The following is an 8,861-nucleotide window of genomic DNA, read 5'->3' as shown; positions in this document are numbered from 1 at the left end:
GCTAAAACACTCGTGAAGAAAATCGAAGCTATCTGACCACACAATGCGGCGCTGTGACACATTCGCCCGATTTCAAAGAATCAGAATGTCTCGTTTATTCGACATTATTACCTATAGTTTATTAACTATTCAGAAGATTATGTTATGTACATTATTTATACTTCGAAGATATTTTGAAGAAGCTATGCAGAATGTATTTTGCAAAACTGAGAAGATATGCATTTCAAAATTTTCGTAAGATCTTTTCATCTATTCGGACAGGCTGTCCGAAATATTTACGTCGGTACAAAAGAAGCACAAGAAAATGTGCTGTAGGAAAGAATTGTTCGATTTAATGAGGAAAGTGTTACGTATTATCGTAATTTTATTATCAGTCTTGTGTCGATTTAAAAAAAAAATTTTTTTAATGCATGATATTAGTGATGTATTTTGTGGAAAAAATAGGTGGTAATAACTGAAAATGTTTTTAGTGTAAAATCTTTCGAAGAGCTTTCTTTTCGTGAAAATTAACGAAAATTTCGCATCGCGTCTCAGCTGGATAAGGATTCTCTCTTCGGTATTGTTGCGATCGAGACGATTTAGATCTGAGATTAGAAAGAGAGAGAGAGAGAGAGAGAGAGACCTCCGGCCTAAATACACGCAGTCAAGGTCCATCGTCTGTTTGTCTGCATGGCGTGCACCTTCGTTACATCATCTAATACGAGAAGCAGCACTTTTTATCCTACTGCATGAGATAAAACTTGTCTGTATTGTAAAAAGAACAATTCTATCCAATCATGTAGAAATATTTTGTGCTCTTTTCTACTTTCAATTGATGTTACTCTCTGATATTACCGAAGAATTACTAAGAGAATTATTTCAAAATATATGCTAAGGAATAACAAAAATGTTTTACTCTTTCGTACCTCTAGATATTTTTTGAAAATCTTATTAGATATTATATAAAAATATATACGTATTTGCATTGAGAATTTCACTTATAATATAATAGTATGATGATTCATGACGCTGTGGCTACATGATTCATTCGCTAGAATGAATGATTTTCCAAGTTTGGCTGTATAAATTATTATTAAGTATCAATCTAATTTGATATTGAAAGAAAATAAATTTTTTTTTTAAATACTGAAAAATATGTAATGGACTAAAAAGTTTAGAAATTGGATATCTCTCTTCAATTCTATATTTATTTATAGTAACAGAATTATATTGTGCAAATAAATCTACTATATGTTCTTATATAGGGATAATGATACATTATTCATAAGATGCACATAATTATCACAATAACAATAATTATTACAATAATTGTTTATCAGTATAATGATTACCGATTTGACGCAAGATGCAAGATTATAAGCATATAAATTAATTATTCATCATCGTGCACATTTCGATAGCATATGTAAGTAAGAAAATAAGAAATAATTTAGATAAACATTGTAATTGTAATATAAAATAAATTTTTTATGTTACCATCTTGTATAGATATATGTAGATAAAATGTACGTTCAAAACTTACAAATATTCACGGCATATCAATTGAGTTATCATGTTTGCCGCATTGTACTAATAACATTAGATCGTACGAGCTAATAAATTCACATAGTCGCTACATGCTAATTCATGTAAATTGTAGTAATACAAGAAAAATTTATTTTTTGTCTTTCAGACTTTCTATCGAAGTTGATTTCATATGTATTTATGTAGGTATACTGCCCTGTATGTACATCGGAATGCTATAATTGGCCATTGATATGCAATACGAGCTCGAATTTTATTGTCTGCATTCCTGATGCAAAAATTTTATTTACTATACCGCTCATTAATTTGCGATTGTTAAACAAAAACTAGCATTTTTTACAAGAGAAACATTTTTTCATTGATAAAGTATTTTATTTTTCAATGATGAATGTATTTTTAACACCATTAATATATTTATAAAAGAAAAATTAATTCTAATTTAAAACTTATAAAAAGTTAAATTAGAACAGCAAATTAGAATTAGATAAAAAACAAGACAAAACAAAATGATTAAATAATCTAATTTAAATGATAAAATTGATGAAAATTGTAATAGCAATGTAGACAATCGTATTTATAATTAACAATAATGTGATTTTAATTATAAAAATGAAATAATTTTTTTATCGATCAAATATTTATGCCGGACCTGTTGTTTTCATATTCTATGTTTGCAAGTTTCGAATTTACAGTTCTCAAGTTGCAGCGAGGAAATAGATTGATCAACAATATAACGGAAGTAACGATAGTATTACTAAACTAATGTGACAGGCTAATTGGCTATGCTTACAAATTCGCACCACGGGGATTGTAGGGTCCGATTCATACAACCGTACGTCGTTTGCATACTCACACAAAAATAGTGGTCCTTTTAGCCTACCTGATCTTTCTGGAATTGTTCCCAATACTATTTTCGTAAATATTTTCTCTAACAAAAACTAAAAGATCTTCAAGCATGATAAATCGTTACAAGACGCACTTATTATAATAAAGATATATTCATCGAATTTATTAGTTTATATATATATTAATAAAAATTTATAATTACGATTGACATGTTAATATCAAATTAGAAAGTTCTATTAAAATTTATTAAAATCTTGAGAAATATATTATCTGGTAATTTTCAAGTAAACTTTACAGAAAGCTATTATTTATCATCAACTCGCAAATCGTTTATGTTTCGATATTTTTTATAAGGAAAAAGACTTGTCAAATTGTTAAAATTAAGGCCACAAATTTGTATACGGTATGTGTGAGAGTCTTGAAAAATCTTTCTAAATAGTTTATAGCAACCTTGATCCTCGATGTATCACTGAAATTCCAACTTGTAATCATCTCGGTTTCAGTTACCGTGCAAAATCGACGAAAAGCCCGTACTCAGTCGCGCTACCCATATCTCTTCTCGCCAGCATTGTCCCCTGTGCGCTATAAGAAGACGGAAGCATGCGACCGCCGGCTAATAATATCCGTCGCCAGCCTAAACTCGGATAAAGGGTGTCAAATCCGAGACGCCCAGGCAGTCAGCCGGTCATGTCCCTGTTTGTTTCCTTTTTTCTCCCCATTCTTACGCTCGTTTCTACCAATGTAAATTAACTTTTTGAACTCTTGGTTCAACTTACTATTCATCTTTTTCTAGAGTTGGAATTCTTAGAATTAGAAAAAGATGAAGAGTTTACTGAACCGAGATTAAAATTACACCACATTGGTAGAAACTGGACGAGCTTTTTTAAACTTATTAGAAAGGTGTAACTAAAAACAGACGGTATACGTATTAATTCTTAATTTCGTAAAATTCGTAATTTATTGTTGAAGTCTTTCAATCGGAATTTCGCAATATTAAAATATTTTTTAATGACAAACTGACGAAACTCTAAGCCGATCTCGCTAAGTAATTTATAAGTGTAAAACGCATTTTTATTGTACAAGTCAATTATTAGCAGGCTGATACAGGTTTCCACCTTTCTATCGTTACATAGGACATTTTGTATTAAAAAAAAAAAAAACGATACGCACTTAAAATTGCCACTATTTGCAAGAGTAAGAAGACTTCTACGTACACGGATTGACTTCGATCTCTCGGTTCGACTCTTAATCTTTTTCTAATTCTTAAATCTGGAAAAAAACTGAAAATTGATCCAGTCTTGAAAAAAGGGTGGTTCCATTTTGATTCTTTAAGAGTGAGACTTGACTCTTGAGAGTAAGATTCACTCTAAAAAAATAGATTTAGAGAATAGAAGAAAGCTTGAAATATTGTAGATACTAATAGTAACGTGTTACTTGTTTACTGATCAATGCAAATGACACCTTTTATCGGCATTATTGTCGTAAACTATTTTCAAGAGAAAATTGTCTTAAGAATCGTTAGAAGGATTAATTGTCCCCAATTCCGCTCAATTCCGTCGGTCGATCGATTCGTTCGTTCGTTCGTTCGTTCGTTCGTTCGTTCGTTCGTTCGTTCGTTCGTTACTTAGTCAATGTCGCATCCGCTTACGTTCATGTTACGCGTTGCGTTGTTCTCGCCTCGTTCTGCGAGTTGCGTATATGCGGCCAATGCAGCAGCCGCGCGCGCATTCATGCCACCGCTCACGTAGATAGTACGTGCCGTTCGAGAAACGCGGGCAACGTGCATAGCTTTCCTTCCCGTGGCGCGGCGATGCACGCCGCTCCTCGTCGACGACGGATGCACCGGCGCGGCGCGACACTCGCTCGATTCGATTACGAGCCTCGGAGCGGTGCGCCTTCGAGGACGGATGTTCGTACGCGTCCGTGCGTATGTAAACGGCGGTGAATGATAGCCATTTGCGAGAGTGCCCGATGCAGCCTGACGCGCGCGATGCAGCAGCCCACTTTTGCCTCCTTTAACCGACGAAGAATTAACTTTGACGTCGAGAGCGAACGTCGAGTCTACGTTAATTAAAATCGGAGGAAGATAAATAAAGGGCGATAAAGTCACATTGAGTTTATAATTCGACACGATTCTTATTTCCGCGATGCGATTTTGTCGTTTTCACGCATTCCGGATGTACCTTTTCGGCTTTTTTCGAATTCAATTAAGAGAGGAAATCGGATTCGCTCTGACCGCGAGTTGAATTGAATTCTTTCAAACATTTTTATTTGTTGTTTAATCACGATGTGCGTTTTAACGATGTTGTTTTCGGATTTTTTTCTTTATTCCGGAAAGTATTACTCTCGGACGGACGCTAAGCTTAAGTTGCGGAAAAATGCAGTTTATGCGACTGCACCACTCGTACATCTGCTTGCCTGCGCGCGAAAGAGTTCCTCCTCGTACGCGCGAGTGCGCGCATACCGCGCATACCGTTTCTTCACCTTGGAGGAATACGCGACGACACACCGGGTGTCCGCGATTCCCTTGCGACATTTCCAAGATTAATCTTTGCAAAATATATGTAATGAGGCTCGAAAGAATCTATCGGTGAAAAATGTAAAAAAGAAGCCCATCAGAGCCTGCGTCAGCTATTCGGATTCGCACAAAAATTCTTTATTTTTCGTGTGAATGTTAACAAGGCAAATAAAAAATAATTAATCAAATGCCAATTTGAGCCAACGCTGTTTAGTGTGTATTTTTATACCATTTATTCAAAGTGAGTATTAAACTACGAGTATATGTTTCCTGATTTACGGTCAAGGTCCTCTTCAGTGCAAAAAATATATTAACAAAATTACATAATGATGAAAACAAATGAAATATACGTTTCAATTCGGCTCCTTATCACAATATAAGATATAAATCGAAATTGCATGATTAACGCAAATTCCAAGTTGATGATTCCCGACAATTAGTTCGTTCTTCTTTATCCAAAATGAGAAATTAGCTATGTAATGAATAGTCCAATGATTATCAAAATTATTACATTATACAATAATAATATAAAAGTATATTACATAAAGTAAAACCGAAGTTATATGCATTGCGTCATTACGTAGAATTACATCGCTCATCAAATTGTCAGATTTGCTGTATAGTCATTAGTTCAAAAGAAACACGAAACGAAAATTAGAGAATTATTAAAATCATTTATCTGAATCTTCTATTATATCCACTCACATGTGTAGGCGTTTTCTCTAAATTAATCTCTGCACTGGGAACGATATTATTATAAACTACAATCGTAAGTGAAACATTTTTTTTTAATGAAAAATTAAGATACTCTTAGGAATTACTAAAAGTGATTTATTACTTATGATTACATACATCCCTTGTCTTTTATTTAGAGATATACATAATTTGGATTTTATATACAAATTTATACTATACATTTATGGTATATTATATCTTGAATCGACGAAGAATCCAAATCGGCTCTACGATCACCATCTGATGCGACACGAGATGCGCGATGGGAATTTCTCTAAAATAACAGTAAAGAAAGACCGTAACATTCCGAAAACGTACATTCCGAGTTATCACGGGCGCGTGTCCGCCCGCTAATAGAGCGTGACGCGTCCAAGAGTAAGCGAGAGGGGCGTTCGTAGGTATATTTCTCCGGTATGTGGCGCACATCCTGGATCTATCCTCTCTCGTCGTCCTTAGAAGAAAGCGCGCGAGATACACGCTGGCGGAGCGAATCCAATTAGCGACTACCGCCACGATAATGTACGCCGATTTGATGAAAGCGCTCGCTCATTTCTCGCATCTCACGGTATGCGTGATGTATTATAAAATGGAAACAAGAGAGCAGCGGTATGTCGTTAGAATCCCCGCCCTCTTACCCGAGACATACCTCGGATCTGCTTAACAAGCGCGATAATGAGAATCAAGGTCAGCAGGCGACCCGAATTTTCTTACAGTATGTTACAGTCGTTAAGAAACGTTATATCATCAAAGGAAAAACTGATTTATCTCGAGGTGATACAATTGAAAAAATAAAATTTGCATGATTTTTGGCTGATTTCCCTGATTAAATACTGTCTTGTTATGCCACGCACAAAAAAATAATAGTTATCTTACTTTTGGAGTAGTCAAAAATTAATTCTCTTTGAAGAGAGCACACGTATTATTATAAAATTGATCGAGGAAGATTTCTATTTTACGTAGTAAGCACATCAAATTTGTTTCAATTTAATAATCTTCATTCAGGAATGAAATTCACTAGGAACTTTGATGCTTGGGGACGAATATCTATGACAGATTTGTAGATACATGAAGTTTTTCGAAATATATTTGAAACACGTAATTATTACTTGCGATCAGTATGTATTTTTCTGTATGCGAGCTTAAGATGCGGACAAACACCGGTGAAGGTGATATAACGTTGCAAGCGTAAGCGTCGTAAGCGACGAAAATGCGAGCTCGGAAAGGAGAACCGAAGACTGGGCGAGATGAAGAAAGAATGGGCGAGTAGAGTTCGCGTTAGAACGATGCGCGGGACAGAGGCAGGAAGTGACATCCGGTCGGTCGATCAGTCGGCCGGTCGCCGGTCTGTCTCTCTCTTTCTCTGACCGGATCATACGACATCGTGCATTTCGTCGTTGCTGAGGGCTGCGTCATGCCGTGTGACTGTTCAATGGTCTTACAGCCGAATCATCCCGCTGTCTGATTTTATATCGCTCCGCCGATGTGTCACGAATTCTAACTATACATAGGGTGTCCCGAAGTGCACTTTGGATCATAGATACCGATTTTAGCCGTTCTGAATTGATCTTTTTTTCCACGAACGTATCGAGCCATGTCACGACTTTTCGAGCAATTAATGACGCAGATCTGTTTAAGGAGCAAACTTCCGAGGAATATAAATGAAATAACATTTTTTTTTTTTTTTTTTCGTCAGTTTCATCTAGATCTCTTTTTGATACTTTTTTCTGTTTTAAAGGAGATATAGGTAATGTTGAAAATATAAAAAAAAGTTGTGTGATAAGTGATGGACTGGCGACGTTGATAAATACGCGATTGATATTAGCGTTCCTGAATGCCGTTAGAAAGGTACATCCCGATGAGAATGAAGCATTCGAAGACGAAAAGACTGAAAGCGAGGTAGAGAACGGCTGTTCTTTCTTGTTATCGGAAAGGCGTGACCGCGCGAGGTCACTGATAAACGATAACGGATAGAGTCTTTCTCTCTTCTTCTTATCGACGTGTGCGGGAAACTATGGAGCCGGCGAAACGCGATCGCTTTCTAAAATAGTATGCCGTTTTGTTCGAGAAAATCGATAGACGACTGATGCAATGGTTGCATCGATATTAAAGGTCCGGTCACTGCAGTCGCGATTGACTGTAACGTCAGGAGAGAAAAAAATTGAAAATGAATTGCCTTTTTTTATTAATTATATTTACAATTGTGAATTGATAAGTTCTATAACTGTACATACATTTTTTTTTAATTTTAAATAAAGTTTATACTTAAATCATTAGAATATTTTTATCTAAGCGCTTCAGTTCTTTAATTGAAGGAAAAATTATAGAGAAATTTTGAGTGTTAAGTACTACTTTTTCAGCAGTTCTAGATGAATATCAAGCGTTCCTGTGATTTTTTTGGAAATTGCTTCTTACGTTATTTTACCAACAAAAAATAATACGTTATGTTCATTACATTATTGTTCCTTATAATTGATCATATAAAAACAGCAATAATTTTAAGATCGCTAAATTGAGGATATCTTCCTTTCAGGGTTGATAAAGACTTTGTGTCTTTTATTTAAGAATAAAACGTATTGTATTTTTTCTTAAATATGTGTTTTTGCTTTAAATATGCTTTACACACTATTAAAAAACATATTTAAAACATCAATTAAGCATGTTTTAAATTGTTTAAAACATGTTCTTTACCAACCCTGCTTCCTTTATTCTTAGAGATAAATTAACGTAGCAATGATAATCGATCGATTTATTACGATAAGAGCATATTATTGTCCAACTGTTGAAACTCAAACAAGAGAATTTGCTGATAAAAGCATTGACGTATAATATGTACTTGATACTTGATGATCTTAATGTGAGTTATTTCAAACAACGACATTGCACCAGAATTGATATCATAGATTATGTTTATATTTTCTTTTTTCTTTCAATCGTCAATTGTTGTTAGAAAATCATTTTATTCAAATAACTTCTTCGTTTTAAAAAATAACTATATAAAGATATATATTTTTATGCATAATTCGTGATTGTAAAAAAAAAATACTATATATATAGTATATATATATTTTTTCGGTACTACTAAAATTTACAATTGTATCTGAAACGACTAGAAAAGAATCCCCCATTTAATTGAATTTTTTAAATCCTACACATTTCTTTACTCTGTACTTGTAATAATTCTTCATTACCATAAATACATATTTTATCAAAAAGGTCATATGTATAATTGTTTGCTTAA

The sequence above is a fragment of the Trachymyrmex septentrionalis genome, unplaced genomic scaffold (genome assembly GCF_001594115.1).
Source record: "Trachymyrmex septentrionalis isolate Tsep2-gDNA-1 unplaced genomic scaffold, Tsep1.0 scaffold148, whole genome shotgun sequence".
Lineage (NCBI taxonomy): Eukaryota > Metazoa > Arthropoda > Insecta > Hymenoptera > Formicidae > Trachymyrmex > Trachymyrmex septentrionalis.
The sequence above is the reverse complement of the archived record's forward strand: the minus strand, read 5'-3'. Positions refer to the sequence as shown.